The sequence below is a fragment of the Dermacentor albipictus genome, chromosome 6 (genome assembly GCF_038994185.2).
Source record: "Dermacentor albipictus isolate Rhodes 1998 colony chromosome 6, USDA_Dalb.pri_finalv2, whole genome shotgun sequence".
Taxonomy (NCBI): domain Eukaryota; kingdom Metazoa; phylum Arthropoda; class Arachnida; order Ixodida; family Ixodidae; genus Dermacentor; species Dermacentor albipictus.
In genome coordinates, this window is record NC_091826.1 from 105360083 (window position 1) to 105376654 (window position 16572).

At 42.8% G+C, this 16572-nt stretch overlaps 1 long non-coding RNA gene across 1 annotated transcript in view; it reads right to left on the minus strand.

Annotated features, from left to right (window-relative positions):
* Positions 1 to 16572, minus strand: part of LOC135905052 (uncharacterized) — a 36908-nt gene that overhangs the window by 18917 nt on the left and 1419 nt on the right. The window contains exons 2-3 of the long non-coding RNA XR_010565307.1: positions 13673 to 13787; positions 7193 to 7326 (exon numbers count right to left, since the gene is read on the minus strand). This is a non-coding gene — a long non-coding RNA (uncharacterized lncRNA). The remainder of the gene's footprint in view (positions 1 to 7192; positions 7327 to 13672; positions 13788 to 16572) is intronic.

The following is a 16572-nucleotide window of genomic DNA, read 5'->3' on the forward strand; positions in this document are numbered from 1 at the left end:
CTTCCTGGTCATCATGACTGGATGTAGGGGCGTAGACCTGTACAATCTTCATTTTGTACCTTTTATTAGGTTTCACAATAAGACCTGCCACCCTCTCGTTAATGCTATAGAATTCCTGTATGTTACCAGCTATATTTTTATTAATCAGGAATCCGACTCCTAGGTCTCTTCTCTCCGCTAAGCCCCGGTAGCACAGGACGTGCCCACTTTTTAGCACTGTATATGCTTCTTTTGGCCTCCTAACTTCACTAAGCCCTATTATATCCCATTTATTGCCCTCTAATTCCTCCAATAGCACTGCTAGACTCGCCTCACTAGATAACATTCTAGCGTTAAACGTTGCCAGGTTCATATTGCAATGGCGGCCTGTCCGGATAAGGTGAAAAATAAAATAATTCGAAATGGCGTTCATCATGAAACTCTGCAATAACCATTAAATCTATAAGCAACATGAATGTCATCCGTTACCTCGTCTGGTTTTTGCCTAATTGCAGAACACTTTTCGTGCAAGATTGCCAACTGTAAACGAGAGTCGCAAGGCGTTGAGAAATTAAGCGATCTACTAAGGAGTCCATTTTCAGCAACCGAAGCGCAACAACCAAACAGGAAGAAAAAGCAAAAGCTAACAAATTTAACCGTTGTTTATGAAAATATTTATACATCAACATCTTTTTATTTAAAGAGGAAGTAGAAGAAACGCCACCGGAAGTGGAGAACAATTCCGTACGCTTTGAATGACGCTTTTACAGTTATCAGTCGAACCGCCTGACGTAGCCACTTCTATGCTGTGCTTATATAATTGTCTTGCTAAGCTTCCGCAGGGGCAGGGGAGGGGGGTAGTACGTCTAGAATCGCAACGTCCTGCACCCTACGAGGTTGTACTGGACTGGCAGCCACGCATCGTTACGTAACTTCCCAAATAACAATACGAGTCATTTGCGGCACTTCACATTGTAGAGCATAAGCGAGAGATCTAAAAGCACTGTGACGGTCCCTCAAATATATATTTCTCTATAGTTCTTCCAGAGCTAATTAAAAAAGCGCTACTATAGTCGGATACAAATTAAGTCTCTAGTGAAGCCGCGCCCACGCCCTCATAACCGCCAGCCACTGTTCCTCCGGGAGGCTGCAAATAATTCGTACTTCAAACTTTTTCTGTTACCCAAATATGGCGGTAACCACAAAAATGATATTATTAGCGCATAATTTTATACATTTTGCCTCGCCTATTACAGTGGAATGGCCAAACCGTAATTCTTTATTGAACTGAAATAACATGCTTGCTTTGCTGCCACTATTTATTGTCAAGTTTCGCTTTAGTTGGCAGTGAAGTTTCATGAGTTAAACGGGTTCAGCAGTGAAATGAACGGCACCGCAGACTTTTGAAGAGTGAAATGCTCAGACTCCATACACTTTGTCCATGTCTGTAGCACACCTCATTGTTTTCACTATTGCAGAGTTTCATGATGAACGCCGTTTCGAATTATTTTATTTTTCACCTTATCTAACCCATATCGCGGTTATATGGTTCTGAGAACCTGTCAGCGTCGCGGCAAGCCATTACTCGAGGAAATAATGAAGCAAAAGAAAAAAATTAAACGCAATTGGCGTTTTCTCTGGCCGCAACTCATTCCACATGCATACAGACCAGCTGACCACGAACCGAATCCCTTTCTTGGTCCCTGGATCAGTCTAAACGATGAAGGCTGCACTAACGAAGCAACAGCGAAGCGCGTGATTGTCAAAAAGATGGTGACAACTGAATGCATTTCGAGTTAATCGCGTGGGCACCGAATCGATAACGAAACTGGCCTTCACACCCCAAAAGATGCCGATAAATACCGCCATCCAAAATGAGTGAAAAAGGCAACAAAATGTTGACCGCAGAATAGCTGTCAAGTGTCATTGTTGATTTGATGGCGCTATAGAATGTGTGTGAGAAGTGGTGGCGTGGGCGGGAAGGGAAAGGGGGCAGGGCCCCCCCTTGGGTACGTGCCTGCCGAAAGTAGAAATGAGCTCGCGATACAACGATGCTCTAGAACAGGATTTTGAATTGATAAACGAACCAAAATGTTTGGTTAAGCTGACATGTCAAATCTCTCCGTTCCACTTGTTGAGTCAAGCGGAGGTGGACGTCTGTTAAAAAGTGGAGATATCGATGGCACATAAACAGAAGGGTTGAAATTTGGGCCAGTTGGTACATAATACATAGTTGCGCATGCTCTGTTGGCCTTGCTGGGACTACACCGATTCTAATAAACTTCAGTTGATAGTCCAGTCGTTGTGGTGTGAAGCTCTCCTCTTGTCCTTTGTGTTTTTGACTGGTTTTTTTTCGTTCAAGCACATAAACAGGATGGTTCGCAACATTGTTTTTTCTTGATTCTTGAGTTTTCGCTTGGTCACCACGGTCCTCCGTCAGGGCTATGGAACACAATTACAGAAGAACAAAATTGTCGCACTTTCTCATGCGAGCCGCAGTGTTGTGGGGAATGCAAGTAATCCGATTACCCAACAGGTTGAACGGCCCGTATCCAGCGCTCTCGCCTTTCCCCTTCATATGATCGCGATTGAAATCAGGAAAACTGAATGTTGTTATTCCGTCCTTTACGTTCATGGCAATTTACAACACAACAGTAGCGTCGATTGCGGCGTTTCTTCGTAATGCGCGGAGCAATCGCGGTTACCGTCGCTTCTATACCATCAGTCTGACCAGTGAACCATGAAACTCTTTAAGTTCGACAGCGCGTCCGACTAGCGTAGACATTCATAGCTCTCTGTCTGGGTGTTAAGTGCACAAAACACTCGCAATATGGACCAAAATCTAGTGAAATCATTGTTTCGCAGTCGCTAGCTGCATAGGCAACTTAGCAAGGGAGTCAGGCTTCGCACTACTCAATTACTGCCTCTTCGCACCGGCAGGTGGCGCTACGCGTCTTGCAAAACTCCAGAGTCTGACGTCCATAAACAATTGCTTATACCCTCTCGAATTTCCTACCGAAGCCTCCAAAACAAGCTTGCATTGCATTGTAATCCTACAGATTCATTGCGTTCGCAGGAAAAGACGTCTCATGTGAAAAAATCTTTACTGCAAATCGAAGCTCCGCGGTAACAGTGTTCGTCGGAGCGGATAAATCTTCATAAACTGTGATTGCTCTGTTTGCGTTGGAACTGAAATTGTGCGAGTCAGATTGCACATGCAAGTCCCGTGAGAACGAAGGACAAACATGATCTGCGAGTTGGCAGTCACAATTAACTTGTTCCGTGGCCTGTTTTCTGCCGTTCTCCGCTGCAAGTATCAGATTTTCGCAAGATAGGGCGCTGTGCATGTTTTCTCTGACTCGTGTTCAGCATTACCTTTGTGCTGCAGGCGTCCGAAAATATTGTGGACTTAGCTATTTACAGGCACTCCGGTTTCAAGCACGTCACGAGCAAGCGATAAATTAAGCAGCCCGGCAAATGCGCGGTTGGGCGCACTAATAGCGCGGCATCACGCTGCCAGAGCCGAAAACGAAAGAAACGCACAGTAACTAAATGTTTAACGCAAATACGGAAATCTAACGCACGTGCGATTACACAGCGCGCTGCGTAGTGAAGCTTGAGGACAATACGTGCGGGCCTTCTCTATACCGTTGATAAACTTCTGCGAAAATGTGTAGGGCGATGTGCAACTCCATATTACCCGCCCTTCCATTTTTTTTCTCGAATGGAAGGGCGGGAAGGGCAGTTTTTTTCTTGCTTTGATGGACTTTTCTGAGCGTACCAAATGCGACCATTACCACTTTTCTATGGCTACCACGCTTTTGATGTGTGGCAGAGCTTTTATGTACAGAAGCCATTCGAATATGATTTACAAAAGTGAAACAAATTCTTTATCTGTATTCACATTACTTTGTTACAGAATGGTCTTCCGCAAGGTGTGGCGGTGTCAACACCACAAACGAAACAAAATTACTGCACGGCGCAACACTGACTGCCCAGCAAAACTCGATATAAAAATTAAGAAAGTGAACCCTGACACCCAGAGAAATGATAAGTATTTGTGCAGAAGCACTCCCCTCCCAGCTGTGATCAAAGTGGCCGCAACACATAATCACAGCACAGAATGTGCTGACTCACTGAAGTTACTGCGTGCCAGCCCAGAAACAAGGGCCGCATTCGATGCATATTTCGAGGCTGGTTTCACGCCTGCAGCTGCCATTCGGCACCACGAGGAGGCACTGGCAATGCAAGACAACAGCCACATTCTGCTTGCCAACGGTATGGTGAACCCACAACAAAGGAGTGTTTATCACTGGCACCAACAATGGAGGCTAGCAAAGTATGGTTCCATAGGAAATCCTCTTCCAAAACTCCAAGAAAAGTTGGCAGACTATGCAGCACAAGGTAAGATGTCGAACTGAACATGAATTGAGAATAGTACCAAACCAATAATTTTGAAGAGCATCTAAATCAAGAATAAAACCTAACAAAACCTGAGCAAAAAAAGTAACGGCTACTGGTTTGGAACTAAATGGATGAAGCATTTTCAGTAACATGGGTAAAGAAACGCATTATGCAAAACAAAACAGCTTTCCTTGCACAATTCATGCAAACCACACAATATCGGCAATTTCTTTAGCGCCTTTAAAATTGGCCAATTTTCACTGCTTATGAAATGTCAGCATTTTTTAAAATTTTATCACGAAATAAATACATAATGCAGTTGCACATTTCTTGCATTAATTTGAAAGAAACTATTTGAAGATTTGTCCTAAAATCTTTCTGCTTCATCACGTTAGCTACAATGGTCCCAAAAAGCCACCTATCTTGGGGTCACTGATGCGCTTGCTCAAAAAGCAGAGTTTGGCAATTTAAAAAAAAAATGCTCTAGGCGATATAGATCCAAGTTTTCTTGGGCCAGTAGTTCTAACATCATAAGATTACCAAAAAATGTTTGGTGGTGTACGATGTCTTAGTTTTGGAGTGACAAGTCTTCAAACTTGTAATATGTGTATTGAATAAATGCGCTTTTCCACCTTTAGTGAATCAGAATGTTTTTCAAGGAAATTTATGCTATGTTTAGCAAAACAAAGGTTGAGTCTTTTCTAGAGAGATATTTGCCCCCCACCTCATACAAAATTTTCAATGACAAAAATAATAGTTGGGACCCCACCAAGTCCTTTCCTGATCATGCCCTAGTCCGTGATTTTGTGTGCTGAATGTATATGCCCTTTACTTTAACTTTTAATAACTTTTTTGTTGCGGTATCTCTAAGAGATTCTGCAATTTTGTATCAGATTTCAGAGTATTTGCATTTCAGTGTACTTTTCTCATGAAGCATAAAAAAGATGACTATTTAAATTGACTGGTATATGTAGAAAACAGGCAAAGATTAACAAAGTGACAATGACTTCACTGTTCAGGGAGGGCAAGTTCAATTTTAAAAAAGTCATGTGCTAGCAATATACTACAACAGCCGGCACACTATAAAAATTTGGTGCAAGATGTAACAAATGTGTCGAACTAAATACGGTTCACATAAAAAGTGGCATTGTTCTATACAAAAAATGCATCAACCAACACAACTGTTATGACATGCAAGTTCAAACTGTCTTTTTAAATATCAGTGTACTGTTTCTTAAATGGTTTACAGTGGTCATCAGCACTTGGCTTTGTGCTGTCTTGTTTCTCAGGCTTCTTTTAATTTTCTTGCTGCTAACACCTAAAAAGCTTCTTCGCAGTTTACTCGGTGAACCCTACTTAAAGCCACAGTGATGCGGACAAAGCATTGACACAAATGAATGTTCTTCCTCAAAGCCAGGCTTGCTTAGTTGTCGCTGGGAAGTAAGATTGCATCACTTGGCAAGTAGAATTGAAGCAGCATGGCGTCTGTTTACAAAGTGGTACATGAGTGCACTCGCACAATGTCAGCAAACAATGCATACTTTTCTGAGTATGTGAGACATAAGACGACAATTTATTGTGTGTGTATGTGGGTGTGTGTGAATTTCTTAGTGAGTGCCTTAGGCTTTACCTGTGTAATTGTGCTGTATGCTTTCTTATTTCATTATAAACATTGAGATGCATAAGAAGTGAAGCATGTCTCGCTCAGCACTAAAATGGGTGGTGATACCTTTATGTTTACTTTATCATTTAATTAGGCCCAACACAATGATTTTACATTAGTGACCAACTACTGTGTAGCGAGATATGTGACCTCAGTGCATAAAGTTCATGGTGCACCGAGAATGTACCATGGAGAAAACAAAAAAACGGCGTAATATTGGCTCATTTTGTCTATGTTGGATTTCATGCAATTTTGCATTCCTCTTGAGAACAATACAAACAGCCATGCCTGCATTTTTTCTTTCTTGGAGTTAAAAAATCTAGAAAGCTGCCCTTGGATCTCCATGTGCACAGTTGTGGGGCCACTATTTTCTTGCGCGCCAAAAGCATTTGGGTCCCCAATTATGAACCCATGATTTGCAGTGGTGAACATTAGGATCTGTCGGAGGCCAGTAATTACCAATTTAAATCCCACTATTAAGACACTTGATGAAAACACTAAAGGGCACGTTCCTATCACAAAATTAGTCCATCCAGAGCAAAGCAACACTTCATAAAAATTGAGATTAGCACTAGTATTCAGCCATTCAATATGCATTGGTATTACGCGATTTTAGCACCTTATGCACCACTTCACCACTGCCTACATTTTGTTGCTGCAAAGTGTAAAGAATGAATGAAATTACTTTTATCCTCTTTTTACATTTATATATATCTGTTGGAAACAGTTGAATTTCTTATGTATTCACTTGTGCATTTAGTCAAGTTTCCTAATATGACGTAGAAGCTGCTCTGAATAATGTACAGTAACAATAACAGCTGTTAAAGAAATTTGAGTAAACAGTGCAATAATAGCAATTGAAAAGCTCTTCACGTAACAATGTATTAAATTTATGTAACATCTCATAGAAGCTTTTCAATTCACTGATTCTCTTGCTTGACAGTGTGAAATTCACTTGATGACCGTAAGCTCGCATTATGCAGGGACGTGCATCTACACAGCTGGCACACCAGACTGCTGGGCGGTGCTTGTGGTCACTCCTATCATGCAGCGAGCTCAGTCTCTGGATGCCGCTCAGGAGATAATATTTGTTGATTCAACCTCCTCGTGTGATGTGACAAGAAGCACAGCGACAATCATGCTTACCGCCACAAAAGCAGGTGCCGTGCCTATTGCTGTGTTGCTGCACAACTCTCAAACCACGGAGGGCTACAACCTTGCCTTCCAACTGCTCAAGGATAGCTGCCCATCATGCTTCGGCAACAGACAGGTACAGGTTCCTGTTAATGAAAAATTCAATCTTGTAGCTATCCACATTAAGTTACACTAGCTACTAGGAAACATAAATACCCAAGAAAGTGGATGGGGAAACAGTGCCACTGTAGCTTAATTGGCAGAGCATCACACGTGAAATGCGTGGGGGATCGTTCCCCACCTAAGGCAAGTTGTTTTTTCATCCACTTTCATTTACGTTAATTTATCGCTTCTTTATTTCATTTATTAAGCACAACTAATTTCCCCTATGTCATCCTTGGTGTCAGTGTTGGTTGGCTTCTTAATTATCAGTAGCTATACATATAATTTATTGAGGCATTCTGAATAAGATCTGTTATAGGTTAGTGTTGGCACTGGCAAAAATCATGATCTCAGTGCTCCTTCTGAGCAACAGTGGTGTTTCAAACAGAAGACTGTTTCTTGCATTGTAAAAGGACTATTCAGTGGGCAAGTAGTGTTTTAGGCTAGCAGGGCAACCACTAGAGACAATTAGAAGATAGGCTCATACATGCCCGTTTTCGCTGCATAGATTAAAACTATGGACAAGTGTTGTCTGCAGGCGAAATATTCGGAAAAAAATTTCTTGCTCAGTTTCGGTATTATGCAGAAAGCTTCTGGCTAAATGTATTTCATCAACACTAAATGACAGGCAGCAATCGTCGTTTGTTCGTTTAGAGCTGGACCACTGGACAAGGAGGAATTTTGGCAAGCGACTCGCTGTCTTTTGAAAGAGGAGACAGACTGACACAAGATCTCCGGCTGCAGTGTTGTCATGCACATGGCGTAAAGCAAATGGTTCACCCATGGTTCACATATCACAAGCGCTGTCTGTGCATATAAGTGCCTTGGGATGAAACCCACTTCCAGTTTTCTGCCTCGTGTTCCTCCCGTTTCTGAAAAGGCTTCTGTGAAATATTTTTCTTTTTGTTCATAACGCTTATTCTCAACGTGTTCTGCACACTTGGACAGAAAATAATAGGCTCTGTAGAAAACTGTGTTCCTAGTATCCATAATATATAAATATGGCAGCTCTAGTAAAAAAATACAAAGAATAACACTACAGTGAAACCTCGTTAAACCGTAGTCGGCCGGAGCTCGGAAAAAGTACGTACTAAACGGTAGTACTGTTTAAGCGAAATAGCATGAGATCGCCCACTTACCTGTCGAAAACAGAACTCGGGGAGAGTGCGATGAAAGGGGAAAAACATGCAGTACTTATTCACTTCGCGGGACGTAAGTGTTATTCTGGTTTGATGTCGCGGCGGCCTAGCACGACGACAGCGGCCTCAAACTTGGTGAAGCTGCGTGCCAGCTTCTCAGCCAGCCCCTCTCCTCTCGGCAAACACTCGCACGGCAGATTCCTCGTTGGCGTTACGTATTCTCCGTGCACGCGCGCAGTAGTGCTGCATAAGTCCCTTTTTCATTGCCGGGTGCCGGAGTTCGGAAAACTTTTCGTTTGTAATAGTTACGTTATGGCGCCCCTGTTCTCCTTGCGACGATCGCATTCATGAGGCTGACGTAAAGCGCAGCTTCTGCCACTGTCGGGCCTGGATAGCCCGTGCTGTCGCTAGTTGACACTTCAGCAACAACAGCGGCAACGATGGTGAAAAGTCGAACCTCGTAGCCGACATCTCTTCGCGGTCGCAGCAGCGCTGCCGAGCAACTTCGCATTCCAAATGCCACACACTGTAGTCAACAGCAGATCCATGTCGCGGGCCAGCGCCGACTTCTTCGTGTCACGTTCGGTAGCACGGACGATGTCTAATTTTTCTTCTATGCTGAGCACCCGGCGTCTTTTTTTATCCTAGCTTCGGCTTGACGCGAGTCCTCGCTCGCACGACGCGACAACGCTCTCTGGCACAGCGTCCATGGATGGATGGATGGATGGTGGCTATACCCTTTGTAACGGGCGGCGGCTGGCGCCACCTAGCCTTTTGCTCCCCCCTCCTATTTTATTATTATTCTTTTTTTTTCCAACCTAGTTTTTACTCCCCCCCCCCTCCCCAAGATAACTATCTAAAACAGTAGAGGAAACATTTTGTCCCCGATTTATGTTATTATCTATCCCTTGACTTCCTCCACCAATCCTCTAGCCTCCCCTTCGTTACTGCCACTCTTTTCTCATCTATTTGCCCTCGTTCCCCGGGAAAACCTAATGCCCCTTCCATATCTGCCTCTGTTCCCTCTGCCTGGGTCGGGCGAAGGGCTGTGCATCTCAGCACTATATGTTCAGTGGTCTCCATTTCTGCTCCGCAAGCTGCGCACCGAAGGTCCACGTCTTCAAATTTATCTCTGTATGTTTTCGTCCTCAAAACCCCCGTCCTAGCCTCGAATAATAATGAGCTGCCCCGCGAGTTATCAAATAAGAGCTCTCTCTTAATCTCCTGTTTTTGTGACCTATACATTGATAGCGACGGCTTTCCGAGCATTCTTTCTTCCCACATTTTTCTTTCCGTCTCCTTCACCTCCTTTCCCACACTAGAACCACTTTGGATCCCCTCCCTCGGCTGTAGGTATCTATTCCTCAGCTTCCTCGTTCGGAGTGTCCACTTTGTGTTCAAACTTTTCATGTACAGATATTTGTACACTTTTCCTGCCCACCTTTTTTCCTCCAGTGCTGAGGGTCTCTGTTCAAATTTTATTTTTAAATTTTTTTACAAATTTTATTTTACTCAAGTATGCGGGGTCGAAATGATGTTGATGTTGATGCGGCTTCACGTGCAAACGCACAGGGTGCTTGGAGGCCAGTGGGGCTTGTTGTTCTGCCGGGCCGCCCGATGGAGACGACGCACCGCCGTGTTTGCGCGACGAAAAGTGGAAAAGCTACGTTTTAACCGATGCGTACGCAATAAGCTGGTACGGTTTATGCGGATACAAAATACATTATGTTCAATGGCCGCTGAGTCGGGGATTTGACTTTACTACTTTAAACCGAAACTACTGTTTAAGCGGGTACGGTTTAACGAGGTTTACTGTATCAGGAAAGAAGCAAGGCTGAATAGGTAGCATAGTGGCTATGGCATTGCGCTGCTGAATGGAAGGTTGCGAGTTCGATCCCTACCATGGCAGCCACAAACAAGCCCATATTTAGGCGCGCGTTAAAGAATCCCACATGGTCAAAATTAATCCAGCGTTCCCTGCGAAGGGTCTCATAATAAGTTAGTGGTTTTGCCACGCATACCACCAGAATTTATTTCACTGAAGAAAGCAATGGGTTGACTTTGAATAATTACGACAGATACAAATGTTAGTTCAATAACGAAAATACAGTTGTTAATGCTCAAGTATTCACTGTGGCGATGTGTGGCCAAGTCATGGACCTTGCAGAATTTTGAAATAAACTTTTTTTTTAGCTCTGGTGCTGCCGCAGAGTTGAGAACTTCAGGGACTGCCAGACAATCTAACAAATAAACTGCAAATGAACATAGTTACCTTGGCCGGACTCTAGAAGAAAGCGATGTTGTGATAGCCGAATTTTCGGTTCTGCTTAAGCCTCATAGAGGAGCTACTTTCCTAAAAATCATACTGGTTAGGATCACCATTGCATGCATTACTGTTGTGTAGTATTATGTACAGGCACCTAAATCTGATATCGCACAAGCACTAACGGCACTGTGAACGAGTGACTTGTGGTGGTGCGATTTAAGTAAATGAGGATAAGTGCATGCATGAAAGTGCACACTAACTGCCACATTCTCTAACGAGCCTTGACTTGAAGCTGCCCCACTGAACTAGGTTCTTCATGTGAGCTGGTTAGTACGGTGACATGTTAAGGCAGGTAAAGAACAAATGAAATTGACAGTGGAAAAAATGAGGACATTGAAGCTGCCCCTCGATTTCAAAGTGGAGCGCGGCGCTTTCCATAAAGCAAACAATGCCCTGCCGTCCAATAAAGCTCTTCAGTGATTACTGCAACTGGAAGTTGCTTGAGAAATGCATCTCCACTCCATCGTATCAAACTAGATTCCGAGGGCACCTGGTTACAAAATTATGGTGTCCCCCACTTTTCATTTTGCATTCTTCATTTTTATAATGGTTTAAATTCATCAAGTTCCATTAATGATAGGAAAAATAAAACTCTCTGGGAATTAAAGCAAGCTTTTTGGTTTTAGGTTTCAATTGTGTGGCATAAAAAATGATGGGCAAGGCATGAAGCAAGTGTTAACAACATTGTTCCAGCTTTCACCTTAGCGTTGTCAGCAGTTGCTACTGCACATACAGTTTAAAAAGATTGATGAAGTTTCTTTTCCAATAATTTGATTTATTCACAATTTGAATCGGCAGTTAGCATCAGAAATAGCCACTACAATAATGTTTCGACCATAGTTTTACTGACACATGTCCACTAAGTTCGGTGCCAGCTCCATTATAGCATTTGGTATGAACAAATGGATTCATAGCAGTGAAGATAATAGCCTAGCAGGTGGAGCTCAAGCTTGTTGCTACTCTAACTGCAATTGGTTATTGTCATTTGGGTGGCTAATTCATTCAATGTATGGCAGTGAGTGTTCTTGTAATGGTGTTGTATTTAACAAACATTAGAGCCCAGACAGCAAACTTGAGGTGTTATAAATGCATTGAAAAAGCAAATTTTCAAGATGTTATAAATTCTGTAAAAGCACAGGCACAACACATAGATTCGACATCATTCTTACACCATTCATTCAGTATTTTAGTTTAATGAAATAGAGTTATGGAGGAAAATTAGCAATGAATAGGCAGCAGAAAGCCTACTTAGATATCTACATCCAGATGTTAGAATATATTTGCAATCTATGCAATCCTTATTGCAGGCTCCCTTAGTACTGATGTCTGACAATTCCCGTCCCGAAAAGGATGCCTTGAAAAAGGCATGGCCCGCAGCAGAACAGCTCCTATGCCAGTTTCATGTGCTGCAAGCAGAATGGCGCTGGCTGACTGCAGCGGGTAACAAAGTCCCCAAGGAAGACCGACGTCAACTGATGGCTGCCTTCCAAAAGGTACAGAAATGAACACTTAAAAATTGCATGATGAAGTGACTGTCGTACATACCAAGAGGTGTTGAAATGAGGTAAAGTGCAATGGAAATGAACATTTTTTTCATGACATCCTAGTAAAAAAAATTTATGTTGCATACATCATGACACTCATCAAGGCAGCAGAAATTACTTCTACTTGTGACATACAGTCCACTACCAATAAAAATAAAACAGTGGCTGCCCTTGAGGTATTCAGGAATACAGGCCTCAAGACTTAAAAGCTATCCTGTGTTGACAGTGAGACTGCATGTGTTTTCTTCAGAAAAAAAAAAACCTTACATCTTTGGAGCATGTGTATATTTGCAATGGTAGCTGCCACAGGCTTTCTTGCATTTCAGTAAGGTTGATTGTATGTTGAACATGAAAAAGTGCATAATGCAACTATTATTGCCGAGCCTAAAAGGAGGGAAAAATAAACTAAAATAAGCCTGCATCAACAGCACTCACCATGGAAACTTGGCAGAATATGTCCATCTGCTCATACTAATGACTATAATCAGCAGTGCCATTGCAAATATCCCAGCTCTAATGGGAGAGTAAGAAATCAAATACAAGAAGGAAAAGGGGACCTACTATTTGTGAGCAGTATTGCGTGTTTCTAGAAGCAAAACAAAAGTCGCTTATATATTTCTATAAAATCAGCTTTTTTCTTGCTTTCAATGATTCAATGCTTCTAAGCCCATCTGCAGACTGCAAAAAATGAAGGGCTGCTGGTTATATTTGTCCATTAGTGTAACAAATGAACTCATTGGCTACCTTTGAAACATTTATGCTATTAGGTCTGACAGCTTGTTAGACAACAGCTGATCATATCTTCTTTTCTAATTTACTAAGTTGTTAGATTTCTTGACTTTCTTACCTGACAAGGCATGTTTTACTAAAATGCTATCTTACCAAGCATAAAGTGATTGTTTTATTTAATATTTAGTCAATCAGATTTCTCTCTCCCTCACTACTGAAAAAGATTTGTATTAGTGCTTCTACTGCCAACTGAACAAGCCTTTGGGAAACTTGGTTTCGTCTACCATTTTTATTTTAATCTTAATTCCCTTTATTTCCTATTTTGCAGGAAGGTAAGCCCACTGTATGATCAGCCCCTGCTAGCATGTTTGAATCTGTTTTTGTTTTCTTCAGCCCTGCTTGCAAATAACAGCAGGACCCATACCTGTCGTTTTTCTATATCAGCTAAATACCATCCTCTTTTCTGTTTATCCTCCCTCACCCTTTTTTTAAGCAATAACTTCCACTTGCTAGGTGCACCTTCTTATTCTCTTCCTCATCCCCACTCAGGGTGGGGTATAACCGTGACTGTCCTGAGCGAGATCCTACTTGCCTTGTAATTTGCAGATACTGTATGCAAAGGACCAGAGCCAGCTGGAAGCAGCAAAAGAGCACCTCCGCACTGTTGGCCATGAAGGCTATATCCACCGAGTCGAGGCATTTCTTTGCTGTGAACAAGAATGGGTAACGATGTACAGAACAAATCTTGCAACAAGGGGGCACAACACTAACAACTATTCAGAAGCCTCAATAAGGATTCTCAAAGATGTTGTCCTTTGCCGCACAAAGGCATACAATGCAGTTGCCTTGGTCGAGATAATAGTCTCGACTTGGGAAAAGTATTTCGAGACAAGGCTTCTGCGGCATGCGCACCACCGAGAGGCATCACATCGCCTCACGTTTGAACACCTGCTGCAAGATCTTCCAGAGCTGCCCGCAGGGAGTATTACCAAATCTGGCGAAACCTACTATGTGCCCAGTTCCTCCAGCAACTCAACATATCAGGTACAAGCTGATGTGGGCATTTGCACCTGTTGGGTAGGCAGCCAAGGTGCCTTCTGTAAGCACCAGGCTGCAGTGCAGAGGGCCTTCGGAGGGTGCTTCCCTAATAGCCCTAAGCTCACACCAGCAGAGTGTAAGCAGCTTGGGCAGCTTGCATTAGGTGAGCGATGCCCCCCGCTGGATTTCTTTTTACCGATGAGGCCAGCAGAACAAGACAATGCCCCCAGTGAGCCAATAGAAGATGAAGCCATGGCGGAATGTGCCTCAGGCGCGCCATCGCAACAACAGCCATGGCAAAGAATTGCTCCCAACTCCTGTCCACAGCCAGGACCAAGCACCACTCCCGACTTCTGTCCTCAGCCAGGACCAAGCACTGCTCCTGACTTCTGTCCTCAGCCAGGGCTAAGCACTGCTCCCGACTTCTGTGCACAACCAGAGGTATTCTGACTCTTTCCATATGAAGTCATTTCGAGGTGTGAGCGACAGTGTGCAGTGCTTTATATCCAAGATTGAGTTGTGCCCCATGCTTAGAAGAGTAATAATAGTAGTCGAAAATGTACAACTGCAGCTGACATAATTGTGGCTGATTGTGTACAATGGCAGCTGCGAACACAAAAGTCTTCTTTACATGTTGCTCCACACATATTTGAAACTGCATGGGTACTTCAAGGTCACAAAGTATGTTTATGTCATCCAAGCTTATTTGAGGGTGACTATTTCTCACAACCTTTGCTACTTGCCAACCTTGCCAGCCATATGCAGACAGCATATGGCTGGCAGTAATGTTCAGTATTAAAAGCACACAACTTAAACAGACAACCAAAGCATGTGCAAGAACATTGCATAATGTGACAACGCCAAATCAATAAGAATACAGGTTCGTCTGCGCAAAGACAGAACAAAGTTTGCCCATAATGCAAATAACCTATAGGCATGTGATGTAACTAAAGATTACAGACTTCACGATGGAACTGCTTACAATAGTTAACATTATGGGAAGCTGCATGTCTGACTCTGCTTGATGTTTGAGCTTTTGTGCTGTTTCCCTGTGTGAACAGAATGGTGCAATATGATGTAAAATAATTTTGCAGGACACTGAGGAAACCTACACTGCATTGGAAAGGGCACTCAGGAGAATGCACAAGCTTGCAGAAGGGAACCCCGGCTATGGAGTGTTGCTGAGGAGCTTTACTGCTGCAATAGGAAAAGTTTCCAGCAGCAGTGGAGCATACAGCATGCTCCTGAGGCTAAATGCTGCTGCTCGAGCGCATAGACACCATGGTAAAAAAATCCGGGTCCAGCCAACAGCTTCGGCAAGGCGCCGAAGTGGAGTCACCAGAAAGTCCGGCCGAATTCCTTCTGGTCGGCCAGCCAAAGCTGGCAATACAAGGAAACCAAAACGCGGGCACAAATTAAGTGACTCAGTTCAAGCGAATGTGCCGGCAGCTAAGAGCCACTAAAACTGGTTAGGAGGAACTCTTGCTATCTTTAATATGTCAGGGTATGTGCCTCGGCTTATCCAGTTATTAATTATTTTAGTGAGTACTCCCACAAGAATATCCATATTGTCTTTAAATGCTTTTACGGTAATGCCATTGTGACCAGTAGCTTTGTAGCAAGGCATGCCTGATATTATTCAGGTTAATGGCATGCTCGTCCACTTGATCCAAGGAAAAAACGTGCATGGATGATGGGGCAATCGACATTGCTTTCAGTAACTGGAATACGCTCCGCTAGCTTTGGGCCAATGCTAGTAAAATACGCATTAAATGTGTCGGTGCACTTGTCATCAAGATGTTCAAGAGTGATCGGTTTTTTATTTGGTTTATCAATTACTGCTTTTATAATTTCCCACATTTTTTTGGTATTGCCTTGTGCTTGTTTTATTAAGAATGCATTGTATTTTTTTTACCGCCTCCGGATAACAGCTACTACATGGTTACGAGATATTCGATAGTATTGCAAATAATAGGTGTTATCTCTATGTTTTTTCCATTTTTGGTACCACCAGTCCTTTTCTTTTATTGCTGTAAGTATGGTGCTATTCATCCACGGGCACAAAGGTTCCTCGTATTTGTCTTGTTTATATGTGGTACACTGAGATATCATGTGGGCTAATGCATTTGTAAAGTTTGCGCATTCGATATGAGTGTCACTGCTAAATTCATCTTGAAATTCCTTTTCCTTAATTTTTTGCCGCAGTATTTTGTAATTTATCCTGCGATTTGCCTAGATGGTCTTTTTTGCAATGGTATTATTTGCGCTGTGTAATAACACAAAATAGGGCAGTGGTCAGTGAGACTCGAATCGTATACGCCAGAATGTATGTTATCACTGTTACACAATAAATGGTCTATAGTTGTAGATGCACTTGGTGAGAATCTAGTAGGTTCTTAGATTGTATTCTTAAAGTTGTATGACTCCAGTAGGTGCATGTATTCACAATTCGTG